Genomic DNA, 18428 nt, shown 5'->3' with positions numbered 1-18428 from the left:
ATTAAAAAGGGATGCTGACAAGCTTGGTAGACCTAAAATGAGATTTACCAGGGCCATTTTCTTATATAGCCTTGCAAAATCCTATATTGCAACTCAGATTTGATTTTGATCATGATTTTCCTGCATATTATGTGTAACTGCTTGGTTTTTCCACAATGAGTCACTTTTTTACTCTCATTTAAGAGCAATGTGAAATTCATAAATAACCCTACAGTAACAAACCAGTATGCACAGCTGAACACCCACAAACAACCCTAGAACAAAATAACCACCATGCACATCTCTAGATTCATTAAAGGTTCTCAGATTTAGGTTAAACTTCAGCTTCTGTTCAACACATTGAATTTAAAAAAGCATTTGAATTTATGGGATTTTTGCAAACAGCCTGTAGTGGATGCTCTTTCCAGGATCTGATATTTGGTCACTCTGATTGGTCACCCGAGTAACATGGTATGGTTCTGTTCCCCATTGGGCAACCAAAGGTTTATAAACAGGAGCAGCAACTGAAGAAATCAATGGGTATTGAGAAGGGAAGAAGGAAGTTCTCCAGGTAGGAGGGAGATAGCAAGTGATAAGATGTAGGAAATTTAAAAAAAAAAAAAAAAGGAGTACTTGTGGCACCTTAGCGACTAACACATTTATTTGAGCATAAGCTTTCGTGAGTTACAGCTCACTTCATGGAATGCATCCAATGAAGTGAACTGTAGCTCACGAAAGCTTATGCTCTAAAATTTTTTAGTCTAAGGTGCCACAAGTACTCCTTTTCTTTTTGCGAATACAAACTAACACGGCTACTACTCTGAAACAGAAAATTTTAAGGACATTTTAAAGGTTTACTTTCTCTTTTGCACAAGAAAGTGCATTTTTGCCTTCAAGTGATGTGTATCCTAGATTTTAAGAAAAGGAGTACTTGTGGCACCTTAGAGACTAACAAATTTATTTGAGCATAAGCTTTCGTGAGCTACAGCTCACTTCATCGGATGCATTTGGTGGAAAATACAGTGGGGAGATATATATATATATATATATATATATTACACACACACACACACACACACACCCCAACGTGAAACAATGGGTTTTTATCATACAAACTAAGGAGAGTAATCACTTAAGATGAGCCATCACCAGCGGGGGGGGGGGGAGGAGGAAAACCTTTCATGGTGACAAGCAAGGTAGGCTATTTCCAGCAGTTAACAAGAATATCTGAGGAACAGTGGGGGGTGGGTTGGGGGGGAGAAATAACATGGGGAAATAGTTTTACTTTGTGTAATGACCCATCCACTCCCAGTCTCTATTCAAGCCTAAGTTAATTGTATCCAGTTTGCAAATTAATTCCAATTCAGTAGTCTCTCGTTGGAGTCTGTTTTTGAAGCTTTTTTGTTGAAGGATAGCCACTCTTAGGTCTGTGATCGAGTGACCAGAGAGATTGAAGTGTTCTCCGACTGGTTTTTGAATGTTCTAATTCTTGACGTCTGATTTGTGTCCATTCATTCTTTTATGTAGAGACTGTCCAGTTTGGCCAATGTACATGGCAGAGGGGCATTGCTGGCACATATCACATTGGTAGATGCGCAGGTGAACGAGCCTCTGAGAGTGTGGCTGATGTGATTAGGCCCTATGATGGTATCCCCTGAATAGATATGTGGACAGAGTTGGCAACGGGCTTTGTTGCAAGGATAGGTTCCTGGGTTAGTGGTTCTGTTGTGTGGTGTGTGGTTGCTGGTGAGTATTTGCTTCAGATTGGGGGGCTGTCTGTAAGCAAGGACTGGCCTGTCTCCCAAGATCTGTGAGAGTGATGGGTCGTCCTTCAGGATAGGTTGTAGATCCTTGATGATGCGTTGGAGAGGTTTTAGTTGGGGGCTGAAGGTGATGGCTAGTGGCGTTCTGTTGTTTTCTTTGTTGGGCCTGTCCTGTAGTAGGTGACTTCTGGGTACTCTTCTGGCTCTGTCAATCTGTTTCTTCACTTCAGCAGGTGGGTATTGTAGTTGTAGGAATGCATGATAGAGATCTTGTAGGTGTTTGTCTCTGTCTGACGGGTTGGAGCAAATGCGGTTATATCGTAGAGCTTGGCTGTAGACAATGGATCGAGTGGTAAGATCTGGATGAAAGCTAGAGGCATGTAGGTAGGAATAGCGGTCAGTAGGTTTCCGGTATAGGGTGGTGTTTATGTGACCATCGCTTATTAGCACCGTAGTGTCCAGGAAGTGGATCTCTTGTGTGGACTGGTCCAGGCTGAGGTTGATGGTGGGATGGAAATTGTTGAAATCATGGTGGAATTCCTCAAGGGCTTCTTTTCCATGGGTCCAGATGATGAAGATGTCATCAATGTAGCGCAAGTAGAGTAGGGGCATTAGGGGACGAGAGCTGAGGAAGCGTTGTTCTAAGTCAGCCATAAAAATGTTGGCATACTGTGGGGCCATGCGGGTACCCATCGCACTGCCGCTGATTTGAAGGTATACATTGTCCCCAAATGTGAAATAGTTATGGGTGAGGACAAAGTCACAAAGTTCATCCACCAGGTTAGCTGTGACATTATTGGGAATACTGTTCCTGATGGCTTGTAGTCCATCTTTGTGTGGAATGTTGGTGTAGAGGGCTTCTACATCCATAGTGGCGAGGATGGTGTTTTTAGGAAGATCACCAATGGACTGTAGTTTCCTCAGGAAGTCAGTGGTGTCTCGAAGATAGCTGGGAGTGCTGGTAACGTAGGGCCTGAGGAGGGAGTCTACATAGCCAGACAATCCTGCTGTCAGGGTGCCAATGCCCGAGATGATGGGGCGTCCAGGATTTCCAGGTTTATGGATCTTGGGTAGCAGATAGAATACCCCAGGTGGGGGTCTAGGGGTAGGTCTGTGTGGATTTGTTCTTGTGCTTTTTCAGGGAGTTTCTTGAGCAAATGCTGTAGTTTCTTTTGGTAACTCTCAGTGGGATCAGAGGGTAATGGCTTGTAGAAACCTGCTGAAGTGAAGAAACAGATTGACAGAGCCAGAAGGGTACCCAGAAGTCACCTACTACAGGACAGGCCCAAGAAAATAACAGAACGCCACTAGCCATCATCTTCAGCCCCCAACTAAAACCTCTCCAACGCATCATCAAGGATCTACAACCTATCCTGAAGGACGACCCGTCACTCTCATAGGTCTTGGGAGACAGGCCAGTCCTTGCTTACAGACAGCCCCACAATCTGAAGCAAATACTCACCAGCAACCACACACCACACAACAGAACCACTAACCCAGGAACCTATCCTTGCAACAAAGCCCGTTGCCAACTTTGTCCACATATCTATTCAGGGGATACCATCATAGGGCCTAATCACATCAGCCACACTATCAGAGGCTCGTTCACCTGCACATCTACCAATGTGATAATGCCATCATGTGCCAGCAATGCCCCTCTGCCATGTACATTGGCCAAACTGGACAGTCTCTACATAAAAGAATGAATGGACACAAATCAGACGTCAAGAATTATAACATTCAAAAACCAGTCGGAGAACACTTCAATCTCTCTGGTCACTCGATCACAGACCTAAGAGTGGCTATCCTTTAACAAAAAAGCTTCAAAAACAGACTCCAACGAGAGACTGCTGAATTGGAATTAATTTGCAAACTGGATACAATTAACTTAGGCTTGAATAGAGACTGGGAATGGATGAGTCATTACACAAAGTAAAACTATTTCCCCATGTTATTTCTCCCCCACCCCCCCATTGTTCCCCAGATATTCTTGTTAACTGCTGGAATTAGCCTACCTTGCTTGTCACCATGAAAGGTTTTCCTCCTCCCCCCCCCCCGCTGCTGGTGATGGCTTATCTTAAGTGATCACTCTCCTTACAGTGTGTATGATAAACCCATTGTTTCATGTTCTCTGTGTGTGTATATAAATCTCCCCTCTGTTTTTTCCACCAAATGCATCCGAAGAAGTGAGCTGTAGCTCACGAAAGCTTATGTTCTAATAAATTTGTTAGTCTCTAAGGTGCCACAAGTACTCCTTTTCTATTTGCGAATACAGGCTAACACGGCTGCTACTCTGAAACCTAGATTTTAAGATAGCTGGGTTCCTTCCTTCTCCCCAGAGGAGGGAGGGGAAGAGAAAAATAGCTAAGATGTAATGACTGTCTAACTGATGTCACATTCATAGCACATAATTGTTGCTGTTATCACTGTCACTTTAACTGATGTTGCTTGTTTTGACCCCTCATTTCTACCTGACAAAGGCAGGAAGGCAGATGACCCTCCCATTACCATCAGTTCTTTGATGTTGAACAATGTCTGGCCCCGTGTAACGGATAGAGTGGTTGACTCCCGGTGTTCGTCCTTCTAACATATTATCTGGTCACTCTATAGACACCTTGCCCTGCATTCTCAGGGAAGGGACATATTCAGAGTGTGAATCCGGAGAAGTGATAGTCCTACTGCTCACACATTTTTCTCTGTCTCCTCTCCTCCTCATGCTGCCGATGTTCATCTTTGTGATAGAAATTGCCTTTAAAAGCCTCTTCTGTGTCCTCCTTCTGTCCCAATACCCTCAGTTCCAAATGCACAAAGCCTACAGGAACAAAGATGGGTGAGCGATCACTTGTTTCACAACTACTAATTGTGTGCAAATACCCTAATTGATGTGCAAATACCCATAATTGCACAAAGAGCTGTTTCCCAAATCTTCATTTGAATGAAACCCAGTCACCCTCATGGAAAAAGGGACTAGAAAGGATACAGACATGGCCAGATCCTCAGCTTTGTAGATCAGGATACCTCCACTGAGTTAACTGATTTACACTGCGGAGAGCATAGCCTTTAGTAAATGTGTGCAGATATGTTTTCCCTCACCAAGCAATCATCGTCTATTCTTCTACTGTCCTTCAAAACACATCTGCTACATGGCCATGTCAAGAAATCCTTCAAAAAGATCTAGGCTTTGATGCATGTGAAATGAATCTAGTCATCCCAGTCAACAAGTGTTTACCTAATTAAAAAATAATCACAGTTGACACTCTGGGAAGCAGAAAGACCAAGAATGGGAAATGGAGCCTATCCTTTCTCTGCTAAATGATTATTATTTAGGAGTTATTCACTGACTGCCCCAAAATGGACTCATACAGACGAGAGAGAGAGAGAGAGAGTGTCTCTCTGGGCCAGTGCCAAGGTGCATTGAGAAGGCAGTGGTTCAGATCCTCAGCTGGTGTAATCAAAGTAGCTCTACTGAAGTATCTGATGTTACACCAGAGTAAAGGCATTCTCCCCAGCTAAGGATCTGAGCAAGCACTGAGTTGCTCTCTGCTGCTTCCTCTTCTGTACCTCTGCTATGGGACAGATGACTTCAATGTCCAGGTCTTTCACCCTGGCACTTCACATGAGCACTCCCCGAAAATCTCACAATTAACAAACCCAAACTCATAAATCTAGACTTCGACAGTTAAAATGTAAACAGCCGCCAACGCTCCCATACTTCCCTAGCCCATGACATGGCTTTGTGTCACCTCAGTATGTCCCCATATCAGGGGAATCCTCAGCTCTGTGGTTGGGGCAGTCTTAGAATCCCATAGAATAGAAGGAGCAATATCAGTGACCAGGATCTGGCTCATTGTTTTGTATAAAACAAGTGCAGAATATTAATGAAGGCTCTTCTGCAACAACAGCTTAATAGAGCTACTCTTTTCCAGCCCCCTTCTGTTTGGATTTTAATCAAAAGCAGCTTTTGTGGGCTTGGGAGATGTCACTTGAGTTTGTAAACCAAGCCAAAAGAATCCAAAATGCTCTTTTCCTCCCTCAACTAGGTTTTATAGTTACAACACTGCCAGCTTTTCACCAGACCTTACTGACTGCTCAATAAACAAGTTAAAGAAACCAACTTTTTACCCTCCACGTGTGTCATTGGATCAGATAGTACAGTACACTGCAGATTTATGTTGTATATTATCTTTCATCCATTCCATGTTCTAAGACATTTAACTAGAGTTACAGTTCTCTCCAAAGAGAGAGAGAATTAAGAAGCACAACAAAAAATAATTTTCCATGATGAAATTTCAAATTAGCTAGAGAATCAACAGTATTTAACAGTACAAGCCTGTTCCAGGGGCAGGAATTACTGTAACACCCACTTGGGAATTTCCTCTGGGGGCTCTATTCAAACACCTATAAGTCAGATGGCTACCAAAGCCCTCTGACCCATTCCCAGCATGCTTCGAGTCAAGCGTGGGGACAATCAATTAAAACCCCAACTGGTGCCAATAGTGAGGATTCATAAACAAACTAAGGAAATACAACCTAGATGGAGCTACTATAAGGTGGGTGCATAACTGGTTGGAAAACCATTCCCAGAGAGAAGTTATCAGTGGCTCACAGTCAAACTGGAAGAACATATTGAGGGATTAGTTCTGGGTCCGGTTCTGTTCAACATGTTCAAAGATTTATATAATAGCATAGAAAGTACACTGTGGCAAGGTACTTCTTCTCTCACCAGCCTTCGTGCTTTCCCCTCTGCTGATGATGGGCATAGGGTAATCAGCCCCCCTCAGGCAGGGTTTGCCTTCCTCCTTCGTAGACCTGAGGGTCAGCCTAAGGGGTGATCCTCCACCAAACAAAAAAGAACCAGTCTCATAAACAAAAACCCAGGAGGGTACCTTTTGCTGCCCCTCTCTGGGGCAAGGTGTTGTCCTGTTGGTTGCCCTGGGATCAGTCCTTCCCCTAGCTGGCACTCAGGTTTAGCTGTCTCCCCTATGGGAAGGAGCACAGCCTCTCACCCTGGAGCAGTTTATTTCCCTGCTGCCACTAGCCTGGCGGCGGCGGCGGCGGCGGCGGCGGCGGCGGCGGCGGCGGCTGGCTGGCTGGCTGGCTGGCTGGCTAGCTAGCTTGCTTGCTTGTTTGTCTGACTCTCACACACACGGATTTTTAAAGGCCACAGGCAGTCCTTAATTGGATTCAGGTGTCCCTAATTGACCTGAGGTAAACCCTTCTCAGCTTGTAGGAAAAAGAGCCTTTAACATTCTAGGGCTAATATATCGGCCTCCCAGTACCCTCTTGCAGCCATCTCACCTGACTTTGTCACAACACCCATAAAGTTTGTGGACAATACCAAGCAGGGAAAGGTTGCAAGTGCTTTGGATGATAGGATTAAAATTCAAAATGATCTGGACAAATTAGAGAAATGGTCTGAATAAATAGGATAAAATTCAATAAGGACAAATGCAAAGTATTCCACTTAGGAAAGAACAATCAGTTGCACACATACAAAATGGAAAATGACTGCCTAAGAAGGACTACTGTGGAAAAGGATCTGGGGGTCATAGTGGATCACAAGCTAAATATGACAGGTTTCAGTGTAGCAGCCGTATTAGTCTGTATCCGCAAAAAGAAAAGGAGGACTTGTGGCACCTTAGAGACTAACAAATTTATTTGAGCATAAGCTTTCGTGAGCTACAGCTCACTTCATCAGATACATTCAGTGGAAAATACAGTGGGGAGATTTATATACACAGAGAACGTGAAACAATGGGTGTTACCATACACACTGTAACAAGAGTGATCAGGTAAGGTGAGCTATTACCAGCAGGTGGGGGGGGAACCTCTAAATATGAGTCAACAGTGTAGCACTGTTACAAAAAAAGCAAACTTGTTCTTGGATGTATTAGTGGGAGTAGTGTTGTAACGAAGACATGAATTCTTCTACTCTACTCTGTGCTGATTAGGCCTCAACTGGAGTATTTTGTCCAGTTCTGGGCACCACATTTCAGGAAACATGTACAGATTGGACAAAGTCCAGAGAAAAAGCAACAAAAATGATTAAAGGTCTAGAAAACATGACCTTTGAGGGCAAAGTGAAAAAATTGGGTTTGTTTAGTCTGGAGAAGAGAAGACTAATGGGGGTGAGGGGGACATGATAAGTGTTTTCAAATACATAAAAGGTTGTTACAAAGTGGAAGGAGGGGAAATTGTTCTCGCTAACCTCAGAGGTTAGGACAAAAAGCTATGGGTTTAAATTACAGAAAGGACAGTTTAGGTTGGATGTTAGGAAAAACCTTCCTAATATCAGTATAGTTAAGGAAATTTCCTAGGGAGGTTGTGGAATCTCCATCATTGGAGATTTTTAAGAGCAGGTTAGACAAACACCTGTCAGGGATTGTTTAGATAATACTTAGTCCTGCCATAAGTGCAGGGGACTGGACTAGAAGACCTCTCAAGGTTCCTTCCAGTCCTATGATTCTGTGATGATTCTGCATAGGATCAAGAAATAGTCTGCTGGACCACTTACAAGCCAGAGCAACACAGCCCCTATTTAGTCAACTGGGGAAGAAGTAACAGATTGTAAAGAAAGAGTTTTAAGTTTGGAAACAGGAACAAAGACAGTGTGCCTCAGAGTCCCTGCTAACTTCTCATTCCCCAGAAAGGGAGTATGTACATCTCTGAGACTCTGAATATAGAGATCAGCATCCAGAGAGAGAGCTCTCTAACCTGTCATCAGCAATCAAGAGCCAGCAGAGACCTGGAAGATGGGAGGGAAGAAGCTGCTCAAAATAGTGGTGATACTAAGCACCTGGAAGAGTAATGTGAGAAGGCTTAACACACACTCCAGGGAATTACATTACCAAAGAGAATTCTGTTACATTGACTGTGGTGAGACTGTATGATGGCACAGAACGAAGGGCTGCTCTAGATTAAACAATTATGTTCTACAATGGGGTAAGTTTGAGGGTTTTATGACGATGGAGGACAATTTTCAAGTAAGGTCTGAAAAGATGTCTAGTAAAGGTGTTTGGAGATTGAGGCAACACTGTCAGGCTTCCTAATGTGTTTGAGAAGGCAGTAGGAATGCTAGAGAGCTGGAACTTGGAGGAAGCGAAGTAAAAGGAGTTGTAATTGTCAGAGCAAAAGGAGATGTCATGGATGAGGAGTTCAGCCGAGATGACAATGGAGCAGGTACCACCACAGACTTTAATTTTCTACTTCACATTAGCCACATATAACCTAAGAAGTATGTTTACACTGGAGCTGGAAGGTTGAGTTTCCAGTTTAGGTAGATATAACCACACTAGCACTCATTGAGCTAGCACACTAAAAATAGAAGTGTAGACACAGCAGCAATGTGTGGCAGGTGAGGCTAGCAGCTCCAAGTTTGTTTCCGTCTGAGACCCTAGGAACTTACTTGGGGAAGCTAGCACATTCCTGCTGCTCACACTGCCATGGCTACACCTCTATTTTCAGCATACTAGCTTGATCACAGAGTGTGTGGCAATGTCTCCTCAAGTTGGAAATTACACCTCCAACTCCAGTGCAGACATATCCTAAGTGTGTGATGTATATGCTTTTGTTGCTTAGCTACTGTACCTGGATTTAATGCCACCCATTCCTTCTTTTGTCACCTTCCAATGAAAGCTGGGGGAACTCCTAAATTGTCTGTGGATGCTGCAGGAGGTTCTCTCTCTCTCTCATATGAAACCTAGCATAAATAAAGCCCTAGAAATCCTACACAGTTACTAACTAGGGTTCCCATTGGCTGTTGGCAAATTTAAGGTAGCATACAAGCCAAGAACTCCAAGTCAAATGTTAAGATTTTCGGAGAGAGGATTTATGGCACATATGTATTGGGGTGGCATATGATATGCTAGCTAGCATTTTTAGAAGTGAGAATACCTTAATTATCATATTATTGTCTTTATGATAAAACATTGCTTTTGTCAAATGTATTGGGATTCCACTCTTCACACCCATATATAATCTGACATTTAAAGCTGTATTCTTTACCAGCTCCTTATATCTGATACTATTTTTTTTAAGATTCCCAGCTAGCTTGCCCATAAGAACTCCCACCTCCTGTCCCTGCAAAACAAGATTGTTTTCTACAGTGAGCTGCTTCTTTTCTGTATTAAGGTAGCCTCCCATCCTCAGTGAAAACTAATCCTCCAGCTGGGAGCCAAGGTCATTAAAAAGAGACAGATTCTTGCTTTTAGATACTTTACATTGTGTTGCATTTAAAAGCGTGGATTTCAGTTTCCATCTATGATGGTGGTCACTCACAACAGCAGCACCACAGAGATTTGCTCCACTGCCAGTGTGCCTTCTCCAGGTGGTGCCTTTCCTGTCATTGTCTCCCCCTCATACCCTCCTCTGTCCAAAAATCACAGCATCCTCTTCATGACTCAGCCCTCTGGCCGAGTCATGATCTGTGTATCCCCCTTCCCAGGTTCAGTCTATCATTACAGCCACTTCCCCAGTGGCTAAAAGAGGTGCGGGGGTGAGGGAAATCTGGGCCCATCCACTACTTGGGTCCCAACTCAGGGACCCTGTAGATAGCATCCTCCTGCTGCAGCTCTTCAACTAAATTGGGCCCAGTAACTTCTTCACTGTGAGCTCAGGGCATTCAGCTAGCAAGTCCCAGCAGCTGGCCAGAAACTCCCTGTTGTTCCCTAGGCCCTGCCATCAACTGTTCGGGCCAAGGTGCTACCCTTCTTGCAGCCTACTAGGAACACTGAACACAGTCCTCACTCCTCGAACTCCTCTCAACAACTAACCCCTGCTCTGCTCTACAGCTTCTTTTGTACTAGCCTACTGGGCCATGATTGGCTGCTCCATTCAGTCACTCTAGGCTACTTGGAGGATTCACCTCCACTGCTTCTTTCTGGGATGGGGTGTGGCAGACCCACAAGACTACCATTAATATATTTCACGCCCATGTGGGGGTGAACACCCCCATCACACCATCTCAGGTAGAAAATGTCTGTTTGGGTAGAAGAAGCCCCTCCTCCCACTAAATGAGGTCCAATGTTATAAGTGCTCATTATTATTTTTTCCCCTGCTTTATAATTCCACTTTCCTCTGTGCAAGGCATGGTTTTAAGTAAAGTGTGTCAATTGATTCTTGATGAACAGAGATGCTGTCAAGGTTCCTTCCCCACTCTGAACTATAGGGTACAGATGTCGGGACCTGCATGAAAACCTCCTAAGCTTACTTTTACCAGCTTAGGTTAAAACTTTCCCAAGGTACAAACTATTTTACCCTTTGCCCCTGGACTTCCACTGCCACCACCAAATGTCCGGGTTTATTTTTTGAGAGAGTTGATTTGAAACGTCTTTCCCCCCAAAATCCTCACAAAAACCTTGCACCCCCCTGCCTGGGGAAGGCTTGATAAAAATCCTCACCAATTTGCATAGGTGACCACAGACCCAAACCCTTGGATCTTAAGAACAATGAAAAAAACCATTCAATTTCTTATAAGAAGAATTTTAATATAAGGTAAAAAGAATCACCTTTGTAAAATCAGGATGGTAAATACCTTACAGGGTAATTAGATTCAAAACATAGAGAATCCTCTAGGCAAAACCTTAAGTTACAAGAAAGACACAAGACAAGAATATTCATTCTATCAGCACAGTCTAATTTCTCAGCCATTTGAAGAAATCATAATCTAACGCATATCTAGCTAGATTACTTACTAAGTTCTAAGACTCCATTCCTGATCTGTCCCTGGCAAAAGCATCACCCAGACAGACCCTTTGTTTTTCCCTCCCTCCAGCTTTGAAAGTATCTTGTCTCCTCATTGGTCATTGTGGTCAGGTGCCAACGAGGTTATCCTAGCTTCTTAACCCTTTACAAGTGAAAGGATTTTTCCTCTGGCTAGGAGGGATTTTAAAGGTGTTTACCTTTCCCTTTATATTTATGACAGATGCAAATAGAAATATGTCTTGGAACTCATATTTATATAACCATAACAATATATAACCAATTATATATAATCATATTTTATATATAATTTATAATATTTATTAGGTCAGGTAATTCCGCTGCTAGTTAACATGACACTGCCTGAGCTAAATTTCTCTGTTTCTTTTTTAACTAGCATCTTAGTCTTATTTTGAAAATCTTATTAATTTACATAAGAATAGGATTTCCTCAAGGAGACCACACACAGTATATTTTAAATATACAATGTGTGTCTGTGCACACATACAACATACGGTGCTTTTGGGCTTAATCCAACTCCGGTTAACTTTAGTGGAAAGACTCCCACTGAGTTCAATAATAGCAGGCCCTTGCTGTTCAGTCCAGTCACATGTAACATTATGGGAACAGTAATCATTTTGAAAAAAGCCGTTAGTATGTTAAAGTTATTTAAAAGACAAAAAAAATCTGGTAATGGGGAGGTAGAACAGCAAAGAAAGAAGCTTGTTATGACTGAGTAAGGGCCTGTTGTTTTTTTGGCTCTTCCATGAGGCTTGATTAAATGATTTAAAGGGCCTCCTGAGCCTCAGTGCAGGCAAACCCACAACAGGCTGGTCGCTTCCCATTTCTATTTGCTCTTGAGATAATTGACAAAGAAGCTCCAGTATGTATCTGCTGTAATTGGCAGTCTCAGAGCTGTAGATTAAGCTTGCAAGAAGACTGAATAACCACTCAAGCTTGATAATCAATTGGCAAAAGAAAAAAACCTACCTGTACTACTCCTAAATTACTATACAGAGCCGAAGGTTAAAAGTGGCAAACTTTGCTCTTTGCATTCATAAAATAACTAGGACACCGAGAATAAAAATGTCACTAGCAACAATTAGGATAAGATACAATGAGGAGCAATGCATACACTTCCTCAAGGGTCCGTATTAATTAAGTACTTGTTTCCTTCTTTAAAGCTGTGTGAAATATTCAGCTCAAAATTAAAGACTTGGAATTCCCCTTTTTTTACAGCTCATTGCTGTTGTTGCATTTCCTATTAAATGTTTAACATCAGTGAAAACTGAAGTCACTGGAGTTACTTGGATACAAAGGCCTGGTCTACACTGGGATTGGGGGATTGGGGGGGAGAATCGATATAAGTTACTCAGTTTCAGCTACATGAATAAAGTAGCTGAAGTCAACGTACTTAGAGCTACTTACCGTGGTGTCTTCACTGTGGTAAGTCAACTGCTGACACTCCCCTGTCGACTCCACCTGCGCCTCTCGTTCTGGTGGAGTACCAGAGTTGATGGGAGAGCACTCGGCAGTCGATTTATCGCGTCTTCACTAGACGCGATAAATCAACCCCTGCTGGATCCATCGCTCTGGAGGTAAGTGTAGACATGAGTGAGGGCATGTCTACACTTACCTCCAGAGCGAGCGATCCAGCGGGGGGTCGATTTATCACGTCTAGTGAAGATGAGATAAATCGACTGCCGAGCACTCTTCCGTCAACTCTGGCATAGGCGCCGACTTCGGCTGGTGCCAGTGGACGCTTGACCCCCCCATTAGCCCCCGGCCCCGCCCCAACTCCACCCCTGCCTGCCCTGTCCCCATTCCAACCCCTTCCCCAAATCCCCACCCCAGTCCTGCCTCTTCCCCAAGCTTGTTATGCCGCAAAACAGCTGTTTCATTGCGGCAAGTGTTGGGAGGAGAAGCGGGGATGCAGAGTGCTCAGGGGAGGAGGCGGAGGTGAGGTGAGCTGCAGGGAAGCGGGACGGGGAGCTTGGCTGCCAGTGGGTGCAGAGCACCCACCAATTTTTTCCTGTGGATGCTCCAGCCCCGGAGCACCCACAGAGTCGGTGCCTATGGACTCCAGTACTCCACCAAAGCAAGAAGCATAGGCAGAGTCAACGGGGGAGCATCAGCAGTCAACCTACCGCAGTGAAGACACCATGGTAAGTAGCTCTAAGTATGTTGACTTCAGCTACGCTATTTTCGAAGCTGAAGTTGCGTAACTTAGACCAACTTAGCTCGCCCTCCCACCCCAGTGTAGACCAGGCCTGAGAGTAGAATTAAGCCAAGAAAATGAGGTATTTTAAATTTTCTAGCCCTGATTTAGTACCTAAGACCTGATTTTCCTCTCATTACACTGGTTTACTATATCAAAAATCAAAGGAACTATATGGGTGTGGGTAAAGGAAGAATTGGGTCCACAGACTCAGACATAGCTTGCCTATTTCCTGCTCCAATTTGTTTGTAGTTGCATTAAAGTGACTGGGAAAAAGGTGTGGCATGACCTACAGAAAATATCAAAGTTTCAAGTATCAAAGGGGTAGCCATGTTAGTTAGAAGGGGAACTACACGATCCATTGTCTACAGTCAAGCGCTGAGGAACAATCGCATTTGCTCCAACCCATCAGACAGAGACCAACACCTACAAGAAATTCACCAAGCATTCTCAAAACTACAATACCCACATGAGGAAATAAGGAAACAGATCAACAGAGTCAGATGTGTACCCAGAAGCCTCCCACTGCAAGACAAGCCCAAGAAAGAAACCAACAGAACTCCACTGGCCATCATATACAGTCCTCAGCTAAAACCTCTCCAATGCATCATCAGTGATCTACAACCCATCCTGGACAACCATCCTTCACTTTCACAGGCTTTGGGAGACAGGCCAGTCCTTGCCCACAGACAACCCGCCAACCTGAAGCATATTCTCACCAGCAACTTCACACCGCACCATAGTAACTCTAACTCAGGAACCAATCCATGCAACAAACCTCGATGCCAACTCTGCCCACATATCTACACCAGCGACACCATCACAGGACCTAACCAGATCAGCCACACCATCATCGGTTCATTCACCTGCACATCCACCAATGTAATATACACCATCATGTGCCAGCAATACCCCTCTGCTATGTACATCGGCCAAACTGGACAGTCCCTACGTAAAAGGATAAATGGACACAAATCAGATATTAGGAATGGCAATAGACAAAAACCTATAGGAGGACACTTCAATCTCCCTGGACACACAATAGCAGATTTAAAGGTAGCCATCCTGCAGCAAAAAAACTTCAGGACCAGACTTCAAAGAGAAACTGCTGAGCTTTAGTTCATTTGCAAATTTGACACCATCTGCTCAGGATTAAACAAAAACTGTGAATGGATAGCCAACTACAAAAGCAGTTTCTCCTCCCTTGGTGTTCACAGCTCAACTGCTAGAAGAGAGGCTCATCCTCCCTGATTGAACTAAGCTTGTTATCCCTAGCCTGATTCTTGTGTGCATATTTATACCTGCCTCTGGAAATTTCTACTACATGCATCTGACGAGTGGGTATTCACCCACGAAAGCTCATGCTCCAATATGTCCAAGATGCCACAGGACTCTTTGCCGATCAGAGTTTCAGTACAGCAATTACGTGAGCACAACTGACATCTAATCTGGCAGCTCAAAGAAAACTCAGAGATTGTTCAAAGATGGAAACAATTTATAATCTGACTTTTCTACATTAGAAAAACCAAACCAATTGATTGTTTTAACCAAAATATACCACCTTAGATGGAGGAATGCTCAGGTAGCTCACACATCACCCCCACTTTCAGTTCCTGTTGCACAGTGCGGGGAAAAGGAAGCATGACTGCAGATTTCCTGTGCCCAAGTGATGCCCAACTACTGATAATTCCCCTTAGGGACAAGAGCAGCCAAACAAATTGAAGTTGCACTAAATTACACCAGGTTGGCCCCAAATTCAGAGGTATAAATGTGGCTTAAAGCAATATTTGCACAGTAGGCTCAGAAACAGTCTAAAATGTCAGCTATTAAGTTTAATGAGGTTTGCCTAGTGTGGAAGAGTGGACTTGCTATTAGACCATTCCCTTATGGTGTAGAAGGTCCTCTTCATTTAGCATGCCCGAATGATGGCCACTCCTGTCCCAAGTGATGTTTCTTCTTACCCCTCACCCCTCCAGTCATGGTCACACTTTTGTCCCTTCCCTGCTGAGACAACAGAAAGTCTAACAAAAACAAATGTCTGATCCTTCCATCTGGTCTGCTACTCTCATTTCTAGACCCAGTAGCCCGTACACCCTTTTCACAGGGCGCTGAGTAGTCCTCCTCCCCTTCTCAGGGGCTTCATATTGGAACTAGAAGGGGAACCCAAGCCCTTCATTACACTGGGTTCCAGTCCAAGGACCCCAGACCAGCAATTAGGGTTCACTCTGCCAGACTCCTTGTTGAAACCTCCCTGGACAAGTTCTTATCAAGTCTGTTGGCAGACCTCGCCTACAACCTCTTGAAGTTTACCCTTCTTTCAGGGCCAGGAGTCGCAGGGCTCTTCCCTACAATCCCCAAACTAGGAGCATGAATGTAAATCCACTTCTACCCTCCTCATACTCGACATTTCACTCCTCTATGTTCTTCAACTGAATGTCTCCTAAGACATTCAGATCCTGCCCTGTTATCAGGGCTCAACACTGTAGCTCTCTCCATCCTGGTGGCATCTCCATTTTTTCCCTATTACTAAGAGACTGACTACAGAGTTTCTCCTACATTCCTACATCCCTTCTTCTCCTACAGACTTCCTTTCTTTATAGTTATCCACCCAAGCTCCTTTCCCCAAATGGAGTCATCTTTAACTGGAGCTGGCCCACCCTCCAAGTGCGTCAGGAGCATAATTGGCCTCCCAGGCTCACTTTAACCCTTTCAGAGTCAGGATGGGGTTTATACCCCATCACACCCAAATATAAGAAAAGGTTCAATTTTGGTTCCCCCAATCTTGCTCTGTTTTTTTAGAGCACTGACAATAAAAGTGACTGTTAGGGGGCTTATTCCTTCACCCACTTACTTCCCTGGTCCTTCTCGCGTGAACAGAGAGCAACAATACCAGAAGTCCAAAGGTGCAAACAATTCAATGTTTATTGGGATGAACTTCCAGCAAGCATGATTCCAGTTTCCTTCCTTAGTGTCCCCCTTCCCAGCTCTGACACCACAGAGCCTTACACCTGTGTCCCTGTTCCCATTCCTGCCCTTAGCTAAACATGATTCCAATTTCCCCACCCTCATTCCCTGTTCCCATTTCTCTCACCCCCCCACTTCCTGATTGACTGCAGACTATATAGTAAAACTTGAGTTCTGCTTACCTAGAAAACCAATCATTTTACTAAAATTTAACTAACCAATCCTAACATATTGTAACATGATTTAACCAATTATATCCCACCGCCTTAATTAGTTTACACCCAGCAAAATTAATTATACAGCAGACAGAAACAATCACAGAACCAGACAGAGATTATACAGACAAACAATTGGGAAATGGGGACTACAATGATAGAACAAACACAGAACTGAGGATTTCACATCCCAGCTATTGATAAGTGGGTTCTTGCCAGACAGGATGCTATCAAACTAAGTTTCCTTTTACATCTTCTAGGCACTTCCCTTTCTCTGGAGGCGATAGGCATTATCAGGACAGGATTGTATTCCTAACAGCCCAATAGCACCTTATTTCAATGTGACTAGGTTGGAATGTGAGGGTGTGACTGGTCGCTTCCCAGCTTATGGTTGCCTCTGTTGCTTAGCCAAAGGCCTTAACCTAAGCACAGAGTCTCAGACTGTCACAGTAAGAGAAGGATCTTACACTGGCAGACAGTGATTTTTGATTCTTTTTATACCTCTATAACTAGCCAAGTGATAAGAATACACCTAAATTCTTAGAATATAGGCCTTTACAGACAGGCCTGAATATCTATTTCCTAACAGTGACTTTCTACTTTCAAAATATTTTCAAGAATGACTCTGGAGAGTTTATTTAAGAGTTTGACCTTACTGGTAACAGGAGGAAAGCATTTAGATTATATATAAATATCATCCATCAGATGTCCTTCTACTTCCTTTCCTTTTCAATAATTAATCTTCAGATTTTCATTATACATCAATATCACTGAGCATAGGAATACTTAAGAAGCTTGGGCTCGGCTCAAAGTTTTAGATGTGAAAGATTGCAAAGTTCAGCTAGGTTTTACAGGGACACCAGCAGGTAGTTTAGGCCCAAACAGTTTGGAACTGCATGTGGGGATTACAAACCCTAATATGAACAAAGAAATAGCACCATGACTTTCTGATTATGGTCTTCTCCTGCCTCTGCTCTTTTGCCTCCTAATCTCTAGGAGAAGTTATGGCTCAGCTTCATGCCAGCATCTATTCTGTGTGCCCTGCTGAATGGCACTAGCAACAGAAGGTCAGATTTTGATCCCAAATTTCCATTCATTTCAATGAGAATTGGGTGTCCAGCTGTCTTAGGCAGCTTTGAAAATTTTAGCCAGGAAGTCCACAATGAATCAAAGTTCTGGCAGCACAAAGGGGTAGCATCCTATCAAACCAGGCATTAGGGAACCTGCAAGCCCGAAAACAGGGCAGCACTCAGTAGGAAGGGGTGTTGAGTTAAACTGGCCAGAGAGAGAACTGATTGAGTGCCTCCCCTCAAAATCTCCCGCTCTACAACCCCTGCAGGAGTTGAAATAGCCCCCTCAGGCCATCCACCAGGAATGAATTCTCTCTCTGGCACAAGGAGCTACTTCCTGCATCTGCCTTTCTGAACCTGGTCCGATATTTTAATTTCCGGTATTGGTTTTATTTTATGAGCAAGGTGAAGTTATCCAGGTGTGTGCCCTTACAGGAAGATATATTAATTGTGAATTGAAATCCTCTTTGGGACTCAGGCTGCAGCTGATATCCAAGTCTTTTTTATGTATTTATAGAAG

General features: G+C 43.7%; 1 long non-coding RNA gene across 1 annotated transcript; it reads right to left on the bottom strand.

Annotated features, from left to right (window-relative positions):
* Nucleotides 1–838: 838 nt before the first annotated feature.
* LOC122460907 lies at nucleotides 839–6776 on the bottom strand. The gene is made up of 3 exons (XR_006282521.1): nucleotides 6629–6776; nucleotides 4043–4554; nucleotides 839–887 (listed from the first exon to the last, which is right to left on the bottom strand). It is a non-coding gene; the product is annotated as an uncharacterized LOC122460907 (long non-coding RNA).
* Nucleotides 6777–18428: the final 11652 nt, after the last annotated feature.

This window comes from Dermochelys coriacea, chromosome 7 (assembly GCF_009764565.3).
Source record: "Dermochelys coriacea isolate rDerCor1 chromosome 7, rDerCor1.pri.v4, whole genome shotgun sequence".
Classification (NCBI taxonomy): domain Eukaryota; kingdom Metazoa; phylum Chordata; order Testudines; family Dermochelyidae; genus Dermochelys; species Dermochelys coriacea.
This window is presented reverse-complemented; position numbering and strand designations above follow the sequence as displayed.